Source organism: Manis javanica, chromosome 6 (assembly GCF_040802235.1).
Source record: "Manis javanica isolate MJ-LG chromosome 6, MJ_LKY, whole genome shotgun sequence".
Lineage (NCBI taxonomy): Eukaryota > Metazoa > Chordata > Mammalia > Pholidota > Manidae > Manis > Manis javanica.
Window position 1 is genome coordinate 93,984,761 of NC_133161.1, and position 26,363 is coordinate 94,011,123.

The window sequence follows — 26,363 nt, forward strand, 5'->3', positions numbered from 1 at the left end:
GGTAACAGATATTGACTCTATTTGAATAATTACAAGTCACATAAAACTATTGCCTTAATATCAGACTCTACTTTTTAAATGTAGTTGAGTGAAAGAATTATGTTTACTTTAGTGATTTTTTTTTAACTGTATTTTAATATTTCATTATAATGGAGTGGGAAAGATAGGTATAGTAATCATCTAAAAATATTAATTCATCCTCAAATCATTCAAATACTGTACATTTTTTCTTGGTTACCTATATGGTGTCTCTCTAATGTCAGAATTGATGTCAAGGTACAGTAGAATCACAGTGACCTGACTTAAGAGAAACTACATGTTTTACAAATGTTTCTATCTTATCCCTGTGTACTTTAGTGATTTTTGAGTCACCTAAGAAAACATCAAAGGATATTTATGAATATTGCACATTAGTATTCACTAGCAATAGTTGTTATTTTGAGCATCACTATATAATTTTTAGTCTTCATTTTTTAGTGATTGAGAAACAGTTATAGTACAGTTGGCCCTTGAACAACATGGGTTTGAACTGAAGGGGTCCCCTTTCATGCATATTTTTAAAAATAAGTATATTAGAAAAACTTGGGGGATTTTTGACAATTTGAAAAAACTTGCAGATGAATCATGTAGCCTAAAAATACCAAAAAAATTAAGTATATCATGAATGTATAAAATATATGTAGATACTATTCTGTTTTATCATTTATTACCATAAAATCAATAGTACGCTATTAGTAGTTAAGTTTTAGGGAGTCAAAAGTGATATGCTGATACTTGACTGCATGGGGAGTTGGTGCCTCTAACCCCCATGTTGTTGAAGGGTTAACTTTATTAGAATATATTTACCTTGCATTTTTAATGTTATAATACCTTAACATACAAGGAAATTTTATGATAGGCAAATAATTTTAAAAGTGTAGAGGCAAAAACCTTACCTAAAATTGCCTTTTGATGAACTGTGGTGGTATATGGTTGGCTTTTAGCAGAACAGCTGAAAAGAAATTAGAGTGCTTATTAAAGTAGTCATAGGGCATCTGACAGGTGAAAGAAACCTCTATTTCCATTGGTTTTAGATCTTCACAGAGTAGGATTTTGTAATCAAAGTTGAGTTCTTTGTAATCTGGTTTTCAAGGAGCAGAATTCTTTTTCAAATTAAATCTAATATAAACAGATTAAAGTGGGTATGTTCTAATTGAACATGGTATTTAGCCTCCTGCTGTCTCCAGCTTGCTGTCTTTCTCACACACATGAAATCTTACTCCTCTGGGGAGCATAGTGATATAGGTAATTATTTTATATAAAGGAACTTATTTTTGAAAGTATTCTGTATGCACTATGGAAATAGAATCATCTTTTTAATGTCACTTCATTAGTTTTTGTCCATAATAAAGTCCTTCCCTGGCCTGACTTTTAACCCAGTTTGTCTTTTTCCATCTTATTTTTCATTACTTCTTGTGTGGTAGAAAGGATACTAGTTTAACTTGGATTTGAATGTCTGGGATTTGTGACTTAGTTGTTAGCAGTGTGACCTTGTTTGCAAGGCCTTTTAGTTCTTCTGAGCCTGTTACTTCTTTATCCATTAAAGGGAAACATTTATTGTGTGGTAGGAATTAAGATTTTATGCATGAGGGTGGTGTGCAAAGGTTGTCTTTCATTAACCTCAAACTGTAGCCAAATTAAATACATTTGCTTTTCTTTTAAAATAACCTGGACCTCTTGCATCTTAGATCTGTAGGGTCATGTCCCTCCCTATTTCTCCAACCCCTTCTATGCCATTTTTCTGATTTTCACCAAGCTACCCTCACATTGACTCACACTGAGTATGTGTGAGTGTACTTCCAGTGTACTTCCTGCCTTAAAGTCTTTACACATACTGCTGCCCTGGGTTTAAACCTCTCTACCCCTCACATGTATACACACATGCTATTTGAAAGGCTGACTTCTCATCCTCTAAGTTTCAGCCTGAATGCTGCTTTGTTCATTAGTGAGGTCTTACCCGACCAGTCTTCCCACTTTCCACTGCATATAGATACACACAATTTAAAAGCTCTTATCTTTTTCTTCAGAACTTTTTCCAGAATAATTGTATTGATTTGTTATTCATTTGTTTCTCCACTTAGCTTATTAGCAGTGTGACCTTGTTCTATTCTCTGTTACATCCCCTACCTAGCTCCATGGATAGACCATAGAAGGTACTGAATGACTACTCGTTTAATAAATAAATGAGTTCTAGTTATTATATCCTGTCCATACTTTAGCACTTTTTAAAAAGATGACTATTTCTCAACATATAAATTATTCATAGTTTTCCTTCTGTTGTGTTTATGGTCATAATTTGTTTTCCTTACCAAATTATAAATTCCCTGAAGTCTTTGTGTTTTGTTTTGTTTTTTGACTCCTCCATAATCCTAGCACTGTATTTTATAAATCACAGATTTGATGTATTTGTGCCCCCATCTTTTTCCCCACCAAAATCCTGTTTGTAATTGTATGAGTCATAATAACTTAGTATTCCACTATGCGAGAAGTGCCAGGTTTTAGTTAAACATATTAGAGTATGTGAGGGAGTATAAAATTTAAAACATAGTCCTTTAAAAATTAATTATTTTATTAAGAGATAATTGACATAAACATTTCTTTCAACAACATAATGATTCAATATCTGTATATATTGTGAAATCACAATAAATCCAGTTAACTTCCATCAGTACATGTACTTAAAAAATACTTTTTTCTTGTGATGAGAACCTTTACTATCTGCTTTCTTAGCAACTCACAAATAAATAGTACAGTACTTTTAACTGTAGTTACCATGCTCTATGTTATGTCCCCATGACTTATTTATTTTATAATTGGAGGTTTGTCTCTTTTGACCATCTTTCCCATTTTACCAGCCTCCTATCCCCTGCCTGTGGCAGCCACCAGTCTGTTCTCTGTATCTATGAGTTTGTTTAGATTTCACACATAAGTGAGATCATATGGTATTTGTCTTTCTGTGTCTAACTTATTTAACCTGGCATAATGTCCTCAAGGTCCATCCATGTTGTTGCACATGGCAAGATTTCCTTTCTTTGTAATGGCTGAATAATACATATATATCACATTTCTTTATCCGTTTATCCTTTGATGGCCACTTAGGTGGCTTGACTCTAATAAATAATGCTGCAGTGCATATGGGGGTGCATGTCTCTTTTTGAGGTAGTATTTTCATTTCCTTGGGATAAATACCCAGAAGTGGAATTGCTAGATTATATGGTATTTGTAATTTTTTGAGGACCTTCCATACTGTTTTCCATAGTGACTGCACCAAGTTAGATTTCCACCAACAATACACAGTGGTTCCTTTTCTCCACATCCTTGCCAACACTTATATTTCTTGTCTTTTTGATAATAGCCATTCTGGTAGGTATGAGGTGATGCAGTCCTTTTTAAATGAACCTATTTTTTTTTTATGGGAACCATGATGAGGCAGCATACTTTGGTGTAAAGGGAACTAGATTTGGAGCCCATAGGTTCTCATCCTGACCCTGCTAGTTGTGTGACATTATACTAATTGTGATTGTCATGTTGGAGCAGAAGGACAGTATGGGAACTTTGATTTAATATTGTGTACAATTCATAAAATTTTAAGAAGTGAAACTAAATACCTAAAACAATATAAATATAATAATTATAAGCAACATAAAAATCAAGTAAAATTGCAAACCTCTGTGAAATAATTACATTATTATACCACAGCCCATTGGCTATATAAGAAAAGCACCATAAAAAACATTTTTAAAAACCTGGCTCTACTTAAAAATGAGAAAAAATTAGTCATGAAAAATTGAAGGTAAAATATTGGGTCTTAGAAGAAATCATTGTCCTTAAGAAAACAGGGTTAAGTGGCATCAAGTGACAATATATTTTTGTGCAAAAACAGAGATACTGAAGGAGCTTTTTCTGAAATAATTAAGGGAGTTGAGGGGAAAATAAACTAATTCTAAATTTTTTCCATTCTTCATCTTCAGGCAGTCCAATCTCTTTTTAATAACTCTGTGGGAGTCTTTTAACCTTTTTGTCTGTTCTACAACCTTTTTATTGTTAGCAAGGGGGAGGTTTGTTGCAAAGAAAGCATTTTCTATACCTCAGATCTTTAGTGTTTCAAATATGGAAGGAGAACGGGTTGCAGTTGCTTGTATTAATTTCAGGACTCTCGTGCTCGTATCTTACTGTTCATAAGATCTTTGAACTAACATGAATTATTTTGCAGAAGAAGCTTTTCTTTGTTATTTTTTTCTCCTGTTGAGGATTCTGAACTTACCGAAAAATGCTTTCTGAATGAGTGTAATATTCAAATAAATATTTTAATGCAGTTCATACTTCTCTGGGTGGAGAAGACCATTTGTTTTGCAGTTATATACATTATAAAATAAAAATTTGAGGCATAAATCTCCCATTTTAAGATGTAAATATTTAGTATTTAGATTTAAAAAAATACAGCACTGAAATAGTGGTATCATTCCAACAAAAGCATTAGGGTGCTTAAAATTAGCATAGTAAACAACCAAAAACCAGTATTATAATTATTATGCACAAATTAAGTTAGCTATAATATTTTCTGTATTAGCCTTTGTTTTATGAGAGAATTTGAGTAATGTTTTAATTTGGAATTTTCCTAAAAATCAAGAAACAATATTCTATACTAAGTGCTTGTGAAAAGTGTCACTGTATGATTAAGGAAAGAAGTCTATAATGTTTCCTCTGTGGTGTCTGATTCCCACATTGTGCCCCCCTGTACTTGGATTGTATGTTATATTATGTTTTATTCAGTTCTGTAATAATATTTTCTATTTCATCTTGTCACCAAGTTTTCATATCTTACTAAATCCCTAAGGGCAGAATCTGAATTTTATTTTACTTCATATTCATAATGTGCAGCACAACAGTAGATTATCATAACAATTTGAGTAACTAAACGTATGAATGAGATACAGAGATTGGAAGGTCTTGTGGAATAGGTATAATGTTAAAAGGTGGATGTTGTATGACTGGGTAGAGAGGAGGATAATTTTTAACTGTCCTAACCTGTTTTATTAGACAATGAAAGACTGGCATATTCCCTAGAAGTTATCTTGCTTAACAAATACTTTCCCTATCTTATTTTCTTAAAAATATGAACACATGCCCTCAATATAGAACTACTAATACCTTACAAAATTTGTGCAGAAAGCATTTATGATTAATTTGTTTATTCTTTCATCCCAGAAATATTTATTGTAGACGAATACTTTTTTGGTTTGCAATAATTGGTCAACCAATGATTGTGTTGATCAGCACAGTAGTCACTATAGGCACATGTGGTTATTTAAATTGAAATTCATTAAAATGAAATGAAATTAAAAGTTCAGTTCTTTAGTTGTATCAGCCACATTTTAAGTGATCTGTAGTTTCATGTGGCTACTGGCTACATTTAAGGTTGTGCAGCTATAGAACATTTCCTTCAAATCAGCAAGTTCTATTGAATATGTTGGAGATATTTTTAAAAAAATGACATCTGGTCCCTGACTTAGCCTACTTTCTGGGAACCAGTATGGAGGGATCAGTACGTACTAGATCTAAATCAGACTAATATATGAATGGTAAACTTACTTCTGTCTGGAAGTTTTCCTTCATTGTTAACTCAGTTAACTTACAATTGTTGGAATTTCAGTTGTAGGTACTGAGTTTCAAAATAAGTAAAAAATTTAAGTAATACAGGCTGTGGAACCTACCAAATAATCAAGGGATCTTTGCTAAGGAGTCTCTTTCTACCAACTTAAAATTATGCTTCCTTTTTCTTTTTCTTAACCTTAAAAGAAGAAATGAACTTACAAGTTATTTTATTACAAATAAAATTTTCCTATGAGAGTTGGGCCTCCCACAGCATATTGAAGCAGAATTGAAAGTCATTTGTAAGTTTAAAATTTTAATATATGGGGGCTGCCTGTATTATGCTATTCATTATGTCTGTAAAAGACAAAACTTATTGTTTCAATTGAGCATTATATTTTTATCTTGACTTTTATGTGAAATTTCCAATTACTATAGGAGGTCAGGGATTCATACTTTTAAGATCTTATACCCTCATTTTGTGTTGCATTTACTATGTAGAGTTAGTAACTTTTTTTGAGTGAGGCAGAGGGGAATGGTTTTAATATGTAGGCTTTCTTAATTTGATTATAAATGGTGTTCATTGTTGTAAATTTGGAAAATAAAAATAAAAAAAAGGAAAACAAAATGACCCAGATAGTATCATTATCATAATTTTTCTGTATTTTTTCCCTAATGTGTCTTTTTTCATATATATATATGATTATTTATTATCAAACTGAGGTTCTACTGCTTTCATTTTTTAATGGCCTAATATGTCACTTGATGAACTGTATTTCATCCCTCTGTTGTTGCATATATAGGTTCTTTCAGGCATTTCACTACTGTTTCCTATATTGAAGTTTTATAATGGAAAATTCTAGCAGTGATTTGTAGCTATTTATGTATCTTTAACCAAAGGAGGAACTCTATCTTCTAGGAAAAATCTTAAACGATTATAGATTTGTTTAGAATAAAGTGGAATGATAAAGGTCCTGCATAATGAGCAGATATCCCATCAATCCTAGCAGTCAGTGAGTCCGTAGACATTGGAACCAGATTTCCTTTTCATTCTAATGTCCTTAATGCACAAAACTTTTATTCACATCCAAGTATTCCCTTACATATATTAATAGCAATAGGATTACTGGGTCACAGGATTTGAATTTAGAAGTTTCTTGACACACATCACCAAGTTTTCCAGAAAGGTTGTGTCAGTTTACACTTTCAAGTATAGGGCAGGAATAAAACAAATTAGGAATGGAAGGGAACTGCTTGAACTTGATAAAGGGCATCTGTGAAAAACAAGATTATCTACTCTTTCCACTTGTATTCAACATTGCTAGGGCAACAAATTAGAACTTAAGCATATGAAAGCACATGAAATCAAAGGTAAATAGATTGAAAAGGAAGAAGTAAGACTATTTCTAATTAGTGTGTGTGTACATAATATAGAAAGTACAGAAAATCCTATGGAATCCACTAAAAAACTTACAAATAAATGAATTCAGCAAGGTGGCAGGATACAAGGTGACTATATAAAAGTCTGTTGCAGTTCCCTATACTACCAATATAAATTCAAAGTGAAATTAAGAAAGTTTAATTTATAATAGCTTTACAAAAAATACAGTGTCTAGGAATAAATTGAGCAAAGAATTTTAAGAAGCCTTATACTTTGAAAACTACAAAATATTATTAAAAGAAATTAAAGAAGACCTAAAGAAATGGAAATACATTCCACGTTCATGACCAGATGACATAATATCATTAAGATAGCAATAATTTCCAAATTGATCTGCATATTTAACTCAGTCTATCAAAATCCCAGCTGGCTTCTTTACAGAACCTGACAAGCTGATCCTAAAATTCATATGGAAATTTAAGAAAGGCGAAAATGCTAAAAAAAATCTTAGAGAAGAACAGAGTTGGAGGACTCACAGTAACTGATTTCAAATCTTAGTATAAAACTAGAGTGATCAAGACTCTACTGGCTTTAGGATAAACATATAGATCAGTGGAATAGAACTCAAGAGTCTTGAGATAAACCCTGACATGGATTTTTTTTATGAAGATAGCAGGACAGTTCCATGGAAAATAATAGCTTTTTCAATAATTAGTGCTGGGTCAAGAATGAAACTGGATCCCTTGCTCACATCCTACATGTTAATTAACTCAAAATGGATTAATGACCTAATAAAAGAGCTAAAACCATAACACTTTTAGATGAAAATAGAGGAGTAAATCTTCATGACCTTGGATTAGCTAAAGGCTTCTTGGTTATGACACCAAAGCAGAAGCAATTAATGAAAAAATAGATATATTGTACTTCAAAATGAAAAACTGTGTTTTAGCAGATGCTACTGAGAAAGTGAAGAGACAATTAATAGAATGGGAGAGAATATTTGTAAATAATATATCTGATAAGGGACTTGTACCTAGAATATGTAAAGAACTCTTACAACTAAATAATAAAAAGATAACTTGTTTGAAAAGAGTGAGCAAATGATCTGACGTTTGGTTTCCAAACAAGATATACAAGTGGCCGATAAGCACACGAAAGGATGTTCAGCATTATAGTTGTTAGGGAAATGCAAATAAAAAAACACACTGAGATACCATTTCATATGTGCTGAAGGATGGCCATGATAAAAAGGATAGATAATAACAAGTATTGGAGAAGATGTGGATAGATTGGAAGACTCATGCAGTGTTGGTGGGATTGTAAAATGTTATAGACAGTTTGGGAAACAGGCACCCTCAAAATACTAAGTATAGAGTTACCGTGTGACCTAGAACTTAAGCTCTTAGGGATACAGCCAGGAGAAATAAAAACATATGTCCACCCAGAAACTTACATATTAATGTTCACAGCAAGATAATTCGTAATAGCCCAAAAGCAATCCAAATGTCTATCAGTTGATGAATAAATCAACAATATCTGGCATATCCACACAGTGGAATATTATTCTGCCATAGAAAGGAATGAAGTACTAACAGCAACAATTTGGATAACGTAGGTGAAATGGACAAATTCATACAAACACACAACCTACCAAGAACCATGAAAAATTGGAAAATCTGAACAGACCTATAATAAGTAAGGAGATGAATTTGTAATTAAAAAACTCTAATAAAAAACATCCCAGGAGCAGATGGCCTCACTGGTGAATTCTACTAAACACTGAAAGAATCAACATCAATTCTTTCCAGACTCTTCCAAAAAAAAAAAATTGAACAGGAAGAACTAATTGCAAACTCATTCTATAAGGCCAGATTACCTTGGTATCAAACCCATACAAAGATTACAGGATAACTACGGACCAATATTTTTGATGAATATTTATTCAAAAATCCTTAGAAAATATTAGGAACCAATTCAGCAGTGTTTTAAAAGGATTATATAGTTGGACCAAGTGAAATTTATTCCTGGAATGCAAAGACAGATCAACATACAAAAATCAATCAATGTAATATACTACATTAACAGAACGAAGGAAAAAAAATCATAAAATCATCTCAGTAGATGCAGAAAAAGCCTTTAACAAAAGTTTAACACCCTTTCCTGATAAAAACACTAGAAGGAAACTATGCCAGCATATTAAATATAAAAGGAGTCCACAGCTAACATCGTACTCGGTGGTGGAAAACTGAAAGCTTTTCTTCTAAAGTAAGGTAAAAGACAAGAATATCTGCTTTTGTCATTTCTATTAAACATAGTGCTGGCAGACAGATCAATTTAGCAAGAAAAAAAAAAGAATTAGAAAGGAAGAAATAAAATGATCTCTGTTCATAAACAACATGATCTTATATGTGGAAAACTCTAAAGATTCTACACATTAGAATTAATAAATGAACTCAGCAAAGTAGCAAGATACAAAATCAACATCCCCAAATCAGTTGCTTTCCTATCCTCTGAAATATCTGAAAAGTATATCTCCTGAAAAGGATAATCAAGGAGATGAAAGACTTATACCCTGAAAATTACAAAACGTTGCTGAAAGAAATTGAAACAGTAAAAACTTGTTCATGGATTAAAAGACAATGTTGTTAAGATACCAATGCTACTCAAAGCAATCTACAGACTCAGTGCAAATCCCAAGAGTAGTTTTTGTAGAAATAGAAAAATTCACCCGAAAATTAATATAGAATCTCAAGGACCTCTAAATAGTCTAACTAATCTTAAAAAGAACAAACTTGGAGGTCTCATCTGTCTGATTTTATAACTTACTGCAACTTACTGCAAAGCTACAGTAATCAGAGTAGTACTGGCATAAAGACCAGGTATATAGACAAGTGGGACAGAATAGAAAGCCCAGAAATAAACCCTCATGTATATGATCAAATGATTTTTAACAGGGGTGCTAAGACTTGGGGGAAAGGCAGTCTTTTCAACAAAAAGTGTTGGGAAAACTGGATATCGATATGCAAAGCAACGAAGTTGGACTCTTGCTTACTACCTATACAAAAAATTAACTCAAAATTGATCAAAGACCTAAATGTAAAAGCTAAAACTATATAAATCTTACAAGAAAACATAGGGGAAAAACTTCATTACATTGGACTTGGCGGTGGTTTCTTGGGTATGACACCAAAAGCACAGGCAGCAGCAACAAAATGGGTAAACTGGACTATGTCAGAATTAAAGATTTGTATGCATCAAAGGATGATTCATCAGTAAAAAGAAAATGTGATATGGGAGAAAATATTTGCTAATCATATATCCCATAAGGGTTCATATCCACTTTATATAAAGGACACGGAGGAACCTTTAAAACATTATGCTAAGTGAAGGAAGCCAGTAAAAAACACTGTATTGTGTGACTCCATTTATATATGATGTTCAGAATATCAAATCCATAGGAATAGAAATTAGATAGGTGGTTGCCAGAGATTTGGGGAGGTGTTTGCAAATGGGGAGTAACTGTTAATGGGCACAAGGTTCTTTTTATGTTGATGAAAATGTTCTAAAATTCTTTGTGATGATTATTTCACAACTCTAAATATGTTAAAACCAATTCTACACTTTACATGAGCGTATGTATGGTATGTGTATTACATCTCTATAAGACTAAAAATGCCCAACTATCTCCCAAGAATTTTGTGTTCTGATGAAAATACTGTGTAAATTGAGAGGAGTAAGTGTTGGGGGACAGGATTAAAGAAGATAAGGCTGGAAAGGTAAGACCAAAAATGGTCTACACCAACAAAACAAAGTATTCAGTTGCACTTTTTTCAAAAAAATAATACAGTGCTTATCATGTGCTTGAACCAGTATTTATAGTGATTTTATTTGGTATTTGGCAGTCTAATAGGTAAAAAATAGTACCCTGTCCTTTTAATAATTATTTTTTATTATTGTGAAGATAGGGTGATTTCCTGTGCTTAGAGGCCATTTATATTTCTTCATATATTATCTTTTTATGTCATTTGCCCCTTTTTTAATTAAGGTCTTACTGTTTTTCTTAATTGACCTAGGATATTTTTTTACATAGTGAGACTGTTGATCTTTTGAGACATTTACATAAAAACTATTCAGCCATCTGGTTTCCTTGTTTTCCGTGTATTTATGTTAGTGCTCAGTAAATATGTGTTGAGTTAAAGAGAAAAAATTTAGAGAACAGGTTGTAGTCTTTTCCAGAATAAGCAAATGACCTTTCATGATTGTGAATTTTGTAATCAGTAAAAGAAAAAGGAAGGTGCTTTTTATATTCAGCAAAATAAATAATGTTTTTGAAGGAGAAAATCAAAATCTTAATCTGACTTAACTTCTCTGGGTCATAAGGTAATATATAGTTTGCATTATGTGTTGAAATTTTGAGTTCAAATAACATAGGGACATGAGAATATGTAGGTGCCCATCAGGAGATGATCTGTGACAAAAAATTGTCAGGAGTTTAAGGGAAAAGGAATTTGGGGGTGAGTAGGGAAAGGCTACGTGGGAATGGAAAGCAGGGAATACTTTTTCCTTGTCAGTATTTCCTTAATAGCTGAATCAAGAAATATGTCCTTTCTGGGCAGATGTTGTAAGTTAATATTAATGAGATATACTTTAATAGATAAGAGTATATATAGTTCAAATCCTTGCTTCTTCCATCATTGTGTATTGTTGTCCTCATCTGGAAAATGGGGTAATAATACTTGACTCATAGATTTGTTGTTTTAAATGAAATAATGCATATAAAGCACTTAGCCTAGAATATTTGCACATAGTAAGCACATAGTAAAGTTGACTATTACTATAGCTAGGTGGTATATTGATTGTGAGGGCAGAAATGGATCAATAATGTATTAATTGTTTATAATTAATGAAGAAGATGAAGGTTTGGGAGAAATGAATATTTTAGTTTTAGTCCTCTAGTGAAATTTCATTATGTGGAGTCAGACATTAAGAATGGTGCTGACCAGAAAAGGCAAGTGGGGACTCTGTGGCATCTCACTGCAATGGTGACCGCAATGGTGGATGTGTGTGTGTGTGGGGGGGTGCTTGATAATGTAGGTGAATGTAATAAGCACATTGTTTTCCATGTGAAACCTTCATAAGAGTGTATCAATAATACCTTAATAATAATAATAATAATAAAAAGAATGGTGTGGATTTAGAAGTTAAAAAAAAAAGCACTTACCAAAACTTTAGAAGTAGTCTCTAATTATTCATAGTAAAAGTTATCCAGGAGAATAAAAAATTGGTCACATCTGACTAGCTCTGGTTGATTGGTTAACCCACCAAAAGTTAAGAAGTGAGCTCATTGGTTCGATCAAAGACAGGCAGGGAAAACAAAGAAGAGTAATTAAGACAGGTGCCAATTGCAGAAGGCATGCTTAGGTTTGAAATGGAGAGGAGAGTGAAGGGGTTTGTTAAAGAGCAGATGATCTGATGTTGAGAATGCTATGGCCATTCATCAGTCAAGAGAAAGAATTCTGCAGTTAAATTCTACAGTGGGGAAAGGCTGGGTGGTGAGGATTGGAAGTTGCAGGGCACCATTTAGAGCATCATCACCAGTTAGCAGTAAACTAAAATACAGCTGTTATATCGCTTCATGGTTTTTGAACCTAGTCTGAGGAAGATAGTGTCCCTTGTTCTTGGTGAAAAGAGGGATGGGACAATTAGACTGGGAAGAATTTGTCTTACTTTTTCCATATAGTAGTTGTGTGATAATGGGCAAATTACTGAGTTGTCTCTGAACCGCATGTGTTACAAGGAGATAATAATACTTTTTGGGTTATTGTGAAGCTTAAATGACATAATATGTGAAGTATTTTCACCTTTTTATTAGTTTACTGTTTTTTCTTTATGCTTACCAAAGAGTCAAGCTACACACTAGGATGTCATTTGTAATAAGCTGTTACAGGAGAGACTTAACACAATAGTAGACCTGTCATGTGGTTACCACATAAGACTTTCAGATCTCTTATTTCTTTTAGTTTGTGTGTCGAACTTTGTTGAAAGGCAGATATTAGAGTTTGGAGGGTATTATGCCAGGTGTCATATCTTTAGAGGTTTATCATCTGATATTTAAAAAGAAATATGAACTGTAGCATAAATGTCCTTTTAAACATATAGGCACAGTTCTCCTTTATGATCATAAAAGTTTTACTAGAAAAGGACATGAACAAGCAATAAGAAAAAAAAATGATTTCCCGTATAAATATTAGTAAAAATATTCAACCCACTTTAATAAAGGAAATGTAATTTAAATATGATCTTTTTTTATTGATCAACCAAAAGCCAGTAGTGTTTTAAAAGATTTTTTTTTTTTTACCTGATTCTTCTTAGAATTATAAAAATAACAAAGCATGTGGAAATAAAAAGCATAAACAAATATAAGGGAGACAAAGGCATAGATGCTCTGACCTTTGGAACAACCAGGGGCTCCCTGTTTTGCCGTTTCTTTCCAGACATTTTTTGTGTGTGTGCAAAACAAGTATATACATTATTCATTAATTCTTACAAAGTTGAGGACATAATATGCAGTATTTTATAAAACAGGCATTTTTATATATCATGCAGCCATAAAGAACAAGATACTGTTCTGTAGGTTTGTGATTTGGAGGTTTTAATTTTACTAGGCTATCGCCGGTAAATGGTTATTTAGGTTATTGATTTTTAGCTTCTTCTACCAGTGCTTTACCAAACATAATTAAATATAAACCTATGTGTATTTGTTTGTATTTTTCTATAGTGTTCATTCTTAAAAATGGAATTGTTAGGTTAAATGATGTAGCTCTTTTTTATGTTAATAGTTAACAGTCAAAGTAGCTTACAAAAAGAAAGCTTATATCAGTTTATATTACTAAATTTTGTGTGAATGCCTAGTTTACTGACACAGTACGTTACAGATTGTACATTTTTTTTGTCCATCTGGTAAGATAAATTAGTACTGTTTTTTCTTAAGACTTGTGAGGTTAAAGATTTTGTTTTTGCCATTTCTGTGAGTTACCTATTCCTTTGAATTTTTCTTACTAACTGCAGGGAAAATAAGAATTCTTGATGTGTTTTGCATATCATAGATTATATTTCCCATTACCTTTGCTGTGTCCAAATTTGTTTTTCTGTTTTTTTATTCTATATTTTGTATGTGATCACCTCTGTCAATTTTGGTGTTTTTTAGAGAGTAGGTGGTTTGTCTGCTTATGAAGGCTTAATCTAGGAAATTGCAGGGATTCTTAATTTTTTTTAAAACTTTTTTATTTAGACATTTAAATCTTTTTCATCTTACTCTGTTCTACCATCTTTATCTTGTATAAAGCTTGCATATATTCTGGGCTTTCCTGTCTTATTGTTCCTTTTGCATGTCCTGTTAACATAGTATATTCTTTTTTTTTTTTCTTTTTGAAGCAGAGTGAAAGTTTTATTTAGTTAATTAAAGAGAGAAGTGCAGCAGGCAGCCTCAGCAAGGAGAGGCACCCTGAAAGGTTGGAGAGAAAAAAAGTTTAAGATTAAAAGGTTATGCACTTAGAAAGTGTGGGCAACCTCAGAGAGAGGAGTGCTGGCATATTATTTCAATTATTGCAGCCTTATATTCCATTATAATTTCTCTTACAAAGTTGAGGACATAATATGCAGTATTTTATAAAACAGGCATTTTTATATATCATGCAGCCATAAAGAACAAGATACTGTTCTGTAGGTTTGTAATTTGGAGGTTTTAATTTTACTAGGCTATCGCCAGTAAATGGTTATTTAGGTTATTGGTTTTTAGCTTCTAGGTAAAGATTTCCTCCTTTTTCCCCCTTAAAAAAAGATCTTTTTCATTTTATGCATTAAGGTGTATATAAAGTATTAAAAACTTAACAGTGGAGATTTGACTAGAATTGCATTGAGGTTCATTTTGAGAAGGAATGGCAAAGATTTTGTAAAATTTTCATCAGTGTATCTACAGATTCAATGCAATCCCTATCAAAATATTGACAGCATTCTTCAACAAACTGGAACAAATAGTTCTAAAATTCATATGGAACCACAAAAGACCCCGAATAGCTAAGGCAATCCTGAGAAGGAAGAGTAAAATAAAGCAGGGGGGATCTCACTTCCCAACTTCAGGCTCTACTACAAAACCACAGTAATCAAGACAATTTGGTACTGGCACAGGAACAGACCCACAGACCAGTGGAACAGAATAGAGAGTCCAGATATTAACCCAAGCATATATGATCAATTAATATATGATAAAGGAGCCATGGGTATAAGTGGGGAAGTGACAGCCTCTTCAACAGCTCGTGTTGGCAAAACTGGACAGCTACATGTAATAGAATGAAACTGGATTACTATCTAAATCCATACACAAAAGTAAATTAGAAATGGATCAAAGACCTGAATGTAAGTCATGAAGCCATAAAAGTCATAGAAGAAAACATAGGCAAAACTCTCTTTAATATAAACATGAACAACTTCTTCATGAACATATCTCCACAGGCAAGGGAAACCAAAGCAAAAATGAACAAGTGGGACTATATGAAACTTAAAAGCTACTGTACAGCAAAGTACACCATCAGTAGAACAAAAAGGCATCCTACAGTATTGGAGAATATATTCATAAATGACATATCTGATAAGGGGTTGACATCCAAAATATACAAAGGGCTCATGCATCTCAACAAACATAAAGCAAATAATCCAGTTACAAAATGGGCAGAGGCATCATTGAAAAGACAAACAACAACAAATGTTGGTGAGGTTGCGGAGAAAGGGGAACCCTCCTATACTGCTGGTGGGAATGTAAATTAGTTCAACCATGTGGAAAGCAGTATGGAGGTTCCTCAAAATGCTCAAAATAGAAATACCATTTGACCCAGGAATTCCACTTCTAGGAATTTACCCCAAGAATGCAGCACTCCAGTTTGAAAAAGACAGATGCACCCCAATGTTTATCGCTGCACTATTTACAATAGCCAAGATATGGAAGCAACCTAAATGTCCATCAGTAGATGAATGCCTAAAGAAGATGTGGTACATAGACACAATGGAATATTATTCAGCCATAAGAAAAAAACAGATCCTATCATTTACAACAACATGGATGGAACTGGAGGGTATTATGCTCAGTGAAATAAGCCAGGCAGAGAAAGACAAGTACCAAATGATTTCACTCATATGTGGAGTATAAGAACAAAGGAAAACTGAAGTAACAAAACAGCAGCAGAATCACAGAACCCAAGAATGGACTAATAGTTACCAAAGGGAAAGGGACTGCAAAGGATGGGTGGGAAGGGAGGGACAAGGGTGGGGAAAAAGAAAGGGGGCATTACAATTAGCACGTATAGTGTGTGGGGGGGCACGGGGAGGGCTGTGCAACACAGAGAAGACAAGTAGTGATTTTACAGCATCTTACTACACTGATGGACAGTGACTGTGAAGGGGTATGTGGGGGGGACTTGGTGAAGGGGGGCGCCTAGTAAACATAATGTTCTTCATGTAATTGTAGATTAATGATACCAAAATTAAAAAAAAAAGTATATCCACTTAAAAAAGAAAAAAAAATGGGCAGAGGATCTGAACAGACACTTCTCCAAAGAAGAAATTCATATAGCCAACAGGCACATGAAAAGATCCTCCACATCTCTAATCATAAGAGAAATGCAAATTAAAACCACGGTGAGATATCACCTAACACCACTTAGGTTGGCTACCATCCAACGGGCAAACAACAGCAGATGTTGGCGAGGATTTGGAGAAAGGGGAACCTCCTACACTGCTGGTGGGAATGTAAATTAGTTCAACCATTGTGGAAAGCAGTATGGAGGTTCCTGAAAAAACTCAAAATAGAAATACCATGTGACCCAGGAATTCCACTTCTAGGAATTTACCCTAAGAATGCAGGAGCCCAGTTGAAAAAGACAGATGCACCCCTATGTTTATCACAGCACTATTTACATGGCCAAGAAATGGAAGCAACCTAAGTGTCCATCAGTAGATAAATGGATAAAGAAGCTGTGGTACATATATACAGTGGAATTTTATTCAGCCATAAGAAGAAAACAAATTCTACTATTTGCAATAACATGAATGGAGCTAGAGGGTATTATGCCCTGTGAAATAAGCCAGGTGGAGAAAGACAAGTACCAAATGATTTCACTCATCTGTGCAGTATAACAACAAAGAAAAACTGAAGAACAAAACAGCAGCAGACTCACAGAACGCAAGAATGGACTAAGTTACCAAAGGGAAAGGGACTGGGGAGGAGGATGGGTGGAAAGGGAGGGATAAGGGGGAAAAATGGGCATTACGATTAGCACACATAATGTAGTGGGGGTGGGGGGTACAGGGAAGGCAGTACAACACAGAGAAGACAAGTAGTGATTCTATAGCATTTTACTATGCTGATGGACGGTGACTGTAATGGTATATGTAGTGGGGACTTGATAATGGGGTGAATCTAGTAACCACAGTGTTGGTCTTGTAAGTGTATATTAGTGATACCAAAATCAAATAAAAATTTTCACTAGTGTATGGGATCATAGACAGGTATATTCATGAAATGCTTGAGAGTGAAAATTGGTATAACTTTCAGAGAGTATTTAAGGGCATGGCATAGTGCCTGGCCCATACTAAATCCTGCATAAATATTTGATGTTGGTATTATAACAATCATTCTTTCTTAAAATATAATATGTTATTTAACTCAGCAATTCTATTTTTAGAAACCTAGTAAGGAGATAATCATGACTTTACACAGGTAAAGCTGAGAGAATGTTCTTCAAAGTCTTGTTTATGATAGCAAATTGTTAGAAACAACTGAAATATCTAACCACAGGATTTTGGAAAAGAACTATTACATATTATTGTGGAATATTATATACATTATTACATTAAAATTCTGTAAAAGTTCATTGATAAGGAAAATTTTTCACTCTATACATTATGAAGTAGAAAAAGTGTACAGAGGAATATATAAAGTTTAATCCAATTTTTCTATGAAAAATATATTCTTGGCGTGCAAGGAAACCTTTGAGGTGATGGATATGTTCATTATCCTAACTGTAGCCACAGTCTCACAGATGTATATACATGTATGAAAACTACTTAAATTGTACCTTTTGAGTATGTGCATTTTATTTATTATTGTCAATTAACAAATTGAAGGTGAAAAAAATTTTGTTCTATTGAAGTCTAATAAACTTAATAGTATTGAATTTATTACTTAAGAAAATAAAACCAATGGGATATATATATAGAGAGAGAGATTTTTTGGGAATTGTATCACAGAATTGTTGAAGTTGGCTAGTCTGAAATTTATAAGGCCGGATGGCAAGCTGGAAATTCTGGCAGCAGTTGATGTTGCAGTCTAAGGTAGTCTGCAGCCAGAATTCCTTCTTTTAGGGACCTCTGTTTTCTCTTAATGTCTTTGTTAACCAACATTTTTGAAGGTAATTTTTCCTCAAAGTCCACTCATTTAAATGTTAATCACATCTAAAAATACCTTCACACAGCAGCTGCACTGGTTTTGATCAAGCAGGTAGGCACTAGAGTCTAGCCAAATTGATATATAAAATTAACTATTACACTGTTATCAGAGTGATTTCAGCAGAATAACAAAATCCAATTGAAATGGTTTATACTTTATGGGAATCTGTTAGCTTACATAAGGAGAGGTCGTGAGATAGGGCAGACTTTAGGGTTAGTTTGTTCTGTGGCTTAAGGCTGTCATCAAAGACTCAAGGGATGCCATCCACTATATTGCTTTCATTCTCATTGTAGCATGGCTTGGAGAGGCAATTGTTCATACGTTGTGAGAGAAAGCCTGGCCTCCTATGCTCTCTGAAGTCCAAGAAATGTCTTTCAGGGGTTCCTCTCATGCCTCGTAGGCTCAAATCTTCTTAATGCCTGCACATCTGTGAAACAGTTACCAGCAGGGGGGTGACCAAGAGCCTACTTAGTATAAAATGCACCCAAATTAAAATATGATTAAAAGAAGCTTTATTAAAAGGTACCACTTTCAGAACTCAGGAGCTAATATGAGGAGGGAGGAGATACCTGAGTTGTATAGAGCCTGATTCATTGGCTTTACATGGAATCTGAAGAGACAAGAGTGCTATGGAAGAAGATTGAGTAATACCTACTCTGCTATGTGATGTAAAGGTCTTGTAGACTTTTTTCCTTTTAAGTTAGTCTGTTTCTCTAAGGCAGGTAGGAATTGGCAGCCAACCATTCTGAGTCAGAGTTAGTGGAGTTACTGACCACTTTAAATTTAGGATATAGAAAGTTGCATTGATGTCTTTCTTTTTTATTTTATTTTATAATTTTGGTATCGTTAATCTACAATTACATGAAGAACATTATGTTTACTAGGCTCCGCCCTTCACCAAGTCCCCTCCACAAACGCCATTACAGTCACTGTCCATGAGCGTGGTAAGATGCTGTAGAATCACTACTTGTCTTCTCTGTGTTGCACAGCCCTCCCCGTGCCCCACCAACCACAGTATACATGCTAATCATAATGCCCCCTTTCTTTTTCCCCGCCCTTATCCCTCCCTTCCCACCCATTCTCCCCAGTCTCTTTCTCTTTGGTAACTGTTAGTCCATTCTTGTGTTCTGCGATTCTGCTGCTGTTTTGTTCTTCAATTTTTCTTTGTTCTTATACTCCACATATGAGTGAAATCATTTGGTGCTTGTCTTTCTCCGCCTGGCTTGTTTCACAGGGCATAATACCCTCTAGCTCCATCCATGTTGTTGCAAATGATGGGATTTGTTTTCTTATGACTGAATAATATTCCATTATGTATATGTACCACATCTTCTTTATCCATTCATCTACTGATGGACACTTAGGTTGCTTCCATTTCTTGGCTATTGTAAATAGTGCTGTGATAAACATAGGGGGTGCATCTGTCTTTTTCAAACTGGGCTGCTGCAGTCTTAGGGTGTGGAAGTGGAATTCCTGGGTCAAACGGTATTTCTATTTTGAGCATTTTGAGGAACCTCCATACTGCTTTCCACAATGGTTGAACTGATTTGCATTCCCACCAGCAGTGTAGGAGGGTTCCCCTTTCTCCGCAACCTCGCCAACATTTGTTGTTGATTGTCTTTTGGATGGTGGCGATCCTTACTGGTGCGAGGTGATATCTCATTGTAGTTTTAATTTGCATTTCTCTGATGACAAGCAATGTGGAGCATCTTTTCATGTGTCTGTTGGCCATCTGAATTTCTTCTTTGGAGAACTGTCTGTTCAGGTCCTCTGCCCATTTTTTAATTGGATTATTTGCTTTTTGTTTGTTGAGGTGCGTGAGCTCTTTATATATTTTGGATGTCAACCCTTTATCAGATCTGTCATTTATGAATATATTCTCCCATACTGAAGGGTACCTTTTTGTTCTGTTGATGGTGTCCTTTGCTGTACAGAAGCTTTTCAGCTTGATATAGTCCCACATGTTTATTTTTTCTTTTGTTTCCCTTGTCTGGGGAGATATCTTCATGAAGAAGTCGCTCATGTTTATGTCCAAGAGATTTTTGCCTATGTTTTTTTCTAAGAGTTTCATGGTTTCATGACTTACATTCAGGTCTTTAATCCATTTCTAATTTACTTTTGTGTGTGGGGTTAGACAGTGATCCAGTTTCATTCTGTTACATGTAGCTGTCCAGTTTTGTCAGCACCATCTGTTGAAAAGACTGTCATTTCCCCATTGTATGTCCATGCCTCCTTTATCATATATTAATTGACCATATATGTTTGGGTTAATATCTGCGGTCTCTATTCTGTTCCACTGGTCTGTGGCTCTGTTCTTGTGCCAATACCAAACTGTCTTGATTACTGTGGCTTTGTAGTAGAGCTTGAAGTTGGGGAGTGAGATACCCCCCACTTTATTCTTCCTTCTCACGATTGCTTTGGCTATTTGGGGTCTCTGGTGGTTCCATATGAATTTTTGAACTATTTGTTCCAGTTTGTTGAAGAATGCTCTTGGTAATTTGATAGGGATTGCATTGAATCTGTATATTGCTTTGGACAGGATGGCCTTTTTGACTGTATTAATTCTTTGTAGCCAAGAGCATGGGATGAGGTTCCATTTGTTAGTGTCGTCTTTAATTTCTCTTAAGAGTGACTTGTAGTTTTCAGAGTATAAGTCTTTCACTTCTTTGGTTAGGTTTATTCCTAGGTATTTTATTCTTTTTGATGCAATGGTGAATGGAATTGTTTTCCTGATTTCTCCTTCTATTGGTTCATTGTTAGTGTATAGGAAAGCTACAGATTTCTGTGTGTTAATTTTGTATCCTGCAACTTTGCTGAATTCTGACATTAGTTCTAGTAGTTTTGGAGTGGAATCTTTAGAAGTTTTTTATGTACAATACCATGTCAATCTGCAAATAGTGACAGTTTGACTTGTTCTTTACCAATCTGGATTCCTTGTATTTCTTTGTTTTGTCTAATTGCCGTGGCTAGGACCTCCAATACTATGTTGAATTACAGTGGGGAGAGTGGGCATCCCTGTCTTGTTTCCCACCTTAGAGGAAAAGCTTTCAGCTTCTCTCGGTTCAGTATGATATTGGCTGTGGGTTTATCATATGTGGACTTTATTATGTTGAGGTACTTGCCCTGTATACCCATTTTTTTGAGAGTTTCTATCATGAATGGATGTTGAATTTTGTTGAATGCTTTTTCAGCATCTATGGAGATGATCATGTGGTTTTTGTCCTTTTTGTTGATGTGGTGGATGATGTTGATGGATTTTTGAATGTTGTACCATCCTTGCATCCCTGAGATGAATCCCACTTGGTCATGTTGTATGATCCTTTTGATGTATTTTTGAATTCAGTTTGCTAATATTTTGTGGAATATTTTTGCATGTACGTTCATCAGGAATATTGGTCTGTAATTTTCTTTTTTAGTGGGGTCTTTGCCTGGTTTTGGTATTAGGGTGATGTTGGCTTCATAAGAATGAGTTTGTAAGTATTCCCTCCTCTTTTATTTTTTGGAAAACTTTAAGGAGAATTGGTATTATGTCTTCTCTGTATGTCTGATAAAATTCCGAGGTAAATCCTTCTGGCCCTGTGGGTTTTGTTTTTAGGTAGTTTTTTGATTACTGCTTCAATTTCTTTGCTGGTAATTGGTTTGTTTAGATTTTCTGTTTCTTCCTTGGTCAGACTTGGAAGGTTGTATATTTCTAGGAAGCTGTCTATTTCTTCTAGGTTTTCCAGTTTGTTAGCATATAGATTTTCATAGTATTCTCTAATAATTCTTTGTATTTCTGTGGGGTCCGTCGTAATTTTTCCTTTCTCGTTTCTGATTCTGTTGATGTGTGTTGATTTTCTTTTTCTCTTAATAAGTCTTGCTAGGGGCTTATCTATTTTGTTTATTTTCTCAAAGAAACTGCTCTTGGTTTCATTGATATTTTTCTATTGTTATATTCTTCTCAATTTTATTTATTTCTTCTCTGATGTTTATTATGTCCTAGTGGTGACTTTGGGCCTCATTTGTTCTTCTTTTTCCAATTTCGATAATTGTGACGTTAGACTATTCATTTGGAATTGTTCTTCCTATAAATATGCCTGGATTGCTATATACTTTCCTCCTAAGACTATTCTTGCTTGCTGCGCCCCACCGAAGTTGGGGCTTTGTGTTGTTGTTGTCATTTCTTTCCATATATTCCTTGATCTCTATTTTAATGTGTTCTTTGATCCATTGATTATTTAGGAGCATGTTGTTAAGCCTCCATGTGTTTATGAGCTTTTTTGTTTTCTTTGTACAATTTATTTCTAGTTTTATCCTTTTGTGGTCTGAAAAGTAGGTTGGTAGAATTTCAGTTTTTTTGAATTTACTGAGGCTTTTTTTTGTGGCCTAGTATGTGATCTATTCTGGAGAATGTTCCATGTGCACTTGAGAAGAATGTGTATCCTGCTGCTTTTGGATGTAGAGTTCTGTAGATGTCTATTAAGTCCATCTGTTCTAGTGTGTTGTTCAGTGCCTCTGTGTCCATTCTTACTTTCTGTCTGCTGGATCTATCCTTTGGAGTGAGGGGTGTGTTGAAGTCTCCTAAAATGAATCCATTGCATTCTATTTCCTCCTTTAATTCTGTCAGTATTGGTTTCACATATGTTGTTGCTCCAGTGTTGGGTGCATATTTGTTTATAATGGTTATAACCTCTTGTTGGACTGACCCCTTTATCATTATGTAATGTCCTTCTTTGTCTCTTGTGACTTTCTTTGTTTTGAATTCTATTTTGTCTTATACTAGTACTGCAACACCTGCTGTTTTCTCCTTGTTGTTTGTATGAAATATATTTTCCATCCCTTGTCTTTTAGTCTGTCCATGTCTTTGGATTTGAGGTGTCTCTTGTAAGCAGCATATAGATGGCTCTTACTTTTTTATCCATTCTATTACTCTGTGTCTTTTGATTGGTGCATTCAGTCCATTTACATTTAAGGTGATTATTGAGAGATATGTACTTAGTGCCATTGCAGGCTTTAGATTCATGGTTACCAAAGGTTCAAGGTTAGTTTCTTTACTATCTTACTGTCTAACTTAACTTGCTTATTGAGCTATTATAAACACTGTCTGATGTTTCTTTATTTCTCTCCCTTCTTTTTCCTCCTCCTCCATTCTTTATATGTTGGGTGTTTTATTCTGTGCTCTTTTGTGTTTTGACTGCTTTTTGAGTAGTTGATTTTATTTTTTGCCTTTACTTAGTATTTGGTTGGTCTGCTTTCTTTGCTGTGATTTTATTTTGTCTGGTGACATCTATTTAGCCTTTGTAGTGCTCCCATTTAGAGCAGTCCCTCTAAAATACCCTGTAGAGGTGGTTTGTGTGAGGCCAGTTTCCTCAACTTTTGCTTGTCTGGGAATTGTTTAATCCCGCCTTCATGTTTAAATGATAATCGTGCTGGATTCAGTATTCTTGGTTCAAGTCCCTTGTGTTTCATTGCATTGAATATATCATGCCATTCTCTTCTGGTCTGTAAGGTTTCTATTGAGAAGTCTGATGATAGCCTGATGGGTTTTCCTTTGTAGTTGACCTTTTTCCTTTCTCTAGCCTACTTTAAAACTCTGTCCTTGTCCTTGAACTTTGCCATTTTAATTATTATGTGTCTTGGTGTTGTCCTTCTTGGGTCCTTTTTGTTGGAAGTTCTGTGTGCTTCCGTGATCTGAGCGACTATTTCCTCCCTCAATTTGGGGAAGTTTTCAGCAGTTGTTTCCTGAAAGACACTGTCTATCCCTTTTTCTCTCTTCTTCTTCTTCTGGTATCCCTATAATGCGGATATTGTTCCTTTTGGATTGGTCACACAGTTCTCTTAATATTGTTTCATTTCTGGGTATCTCTATCTGCATTAGCTTCTATGCATTCCTGTTCTCTGATTTCTATTCCATTAATGGCCTTTTCCATCTCATCCCTTGTGCTTTTACATCCTTCCAGAGATTGTTTTATTTCTGTAGTCTCCCTATGTACTGTGTCGGTTAGCTCTTGCATTTTTCTCTGCAGCTCCATCAGCATGGTAATGACCTTTATTTTCAATTCTTTCAGGAAGATTGTTTAGGTCTATCTCCCCAGATTCCTTCCCCAGGGAGGATGTCTTGGTTAGTCTGGTCTGTATCAAATTCTTCTGGCTTTTCATGGCGATAGAGGTAATTGTGGGGAGGTGGCGCTTTTGTTGGCTGGGAGAATGTCCCTTCTTGATGGTTTTTGGCCTTCCTTTCCTGGGAGAATGGTGACCTCAGCGGCCTGTGCTGGGCAGTTGCGCACAGACGGGGTCTCTGATTCTTGCCCGGTCTCTGATTCTTGCATGGCCTCTGTGGAGTAAGCTCCACGCGTGGTTGCTGTGGGTGTGGCCGGCCTCAGGCTGCTGCTCTGCTATGGTAGGGCCTCGCCGTAGTGGGAATGGGTGGGAGGGTGTTTATCGCCATGAGGGGCCTCCGAACTGTGCTGCCGCCCAGGGGGATAGGGCGCCTGGAGTTCCCCGGGATTCAGAGCTGCTGAGCTGAGTGTGCCAGGACGCCTCCATCCAACTGTGGGGTCCCTGTTCCTTTAACACTTTCAAAAAGCACTCGCTTTTCTTTTGTCACAGGGGTGCCAGCTGCGGGAACCCGCTTGCAGGTTTTACTGTCCCGTTTCCCTAGTATCCAGCTCACCATGCACTGTGTGTGTGCGCTCCGGTGCGGATGGCTAGGGCTAGGTATCTAACAGTCCTGGGCTCCCTCTCCCTCCCCGCTCCGACTCCTCTCCTCATGCCAGGAGCTGGGGTGAGGGGTGTTCGGGTCCCGCCGTCCGTGACTTGTATCTTACCCTTTTCGCGAGGCTTTGGGTTCTTGCAGGTGTGGATGTAGTCTGGCTGTTGTCCTGTATCTTTTTGTCTCTCTTTTAGGAATAGTTGTATTTGTTGTATTTTCAAAAATATGTATGGTTTTGGGAGGAGATTTCCGCTGCTCTACTCACGCCACCATCTTCGCTCTTCCCTCCTCTTTCTTTTTTAACGTTCTGACTTTAGTGTTTCATTTTAGTGAATGTAATACTTATTTCCTGACTGATTCTCCATTTTTTGGCATGTCCATTAGGGTCAAAGTTCTTTTCATTCTTGGGTTTTCGGGTACCAAACTTTCAATTTGGAGATTTTTTTTGTTCATTATAGTGTGTAGTGGGATTTTCTAAGAAATGTTGTGTGCTCATAAGATTTGTCCACTTTTATAGCTATTTGGGTTAATAGGAATAAATTTTATACTTCAGAAAGCTTTTTTGTTGTTTTTCTTGGCTTTAAATTAGTTTTCTGAAAGTGAGTTGAAATTTGACATTATGTTCAACATTTAACATTATCAGGAAACTTTTAACTTCTGTGAGTTCAGATTCTGTCACCTCATATTATTTCTGCAGGAACGATTTTACCAGTCTGGATTCTCTTCATTGATATTCTATACCCCTTTATTTTTCATTTTTAAAGGTATCTCCTTCCCCAGTATATTTTGTTGCCTAAGAAGGGCTGAACTGTTGCACTTCTAGGCATTTTTCTGACGAAAACAAGAGTCCCTGACTTGAAGAGATATATGCAGCCCCATGCCTATTGTTTCATTATTTACAATAGCCAAGATAATGGAAGCAACCAAAGTGTCCATCAGTAGATGAATGGATAAAGTTGTGGTACATATACACAGTGGAACATTATTCAGCTGTAAAAAAAATTAAGTCCTGCCATTTGGAACAATGTGGATGGACCTAGAGAGTATTATATTAAGTGAAATAGTCCAGGTAGAAAAAAAGACAGATACCATATGATTTCACTTGTGTGTGGAATCTAAAAACAAAACAAAACAAAATGAACAAAACAACAGTAGACTCA

The 26,363-nt window shown here is 35.1% G+C and overlaps 1 protein-coding gene across 4 annotated transcripts in view; it reads left to right on the forward strand.

Annotated features, from left to right (window-relative positions):
• CDK13 (cyclin dependent kinase 13) overlaps nucleotides 1-26,363 on the forward strand; it is a 138,420-nt gene that overhangs the window by 42,951 nt on the left and 69,106 nt on the right. The gene's annotated exons all lie outside the window — the stretch shown is intronic.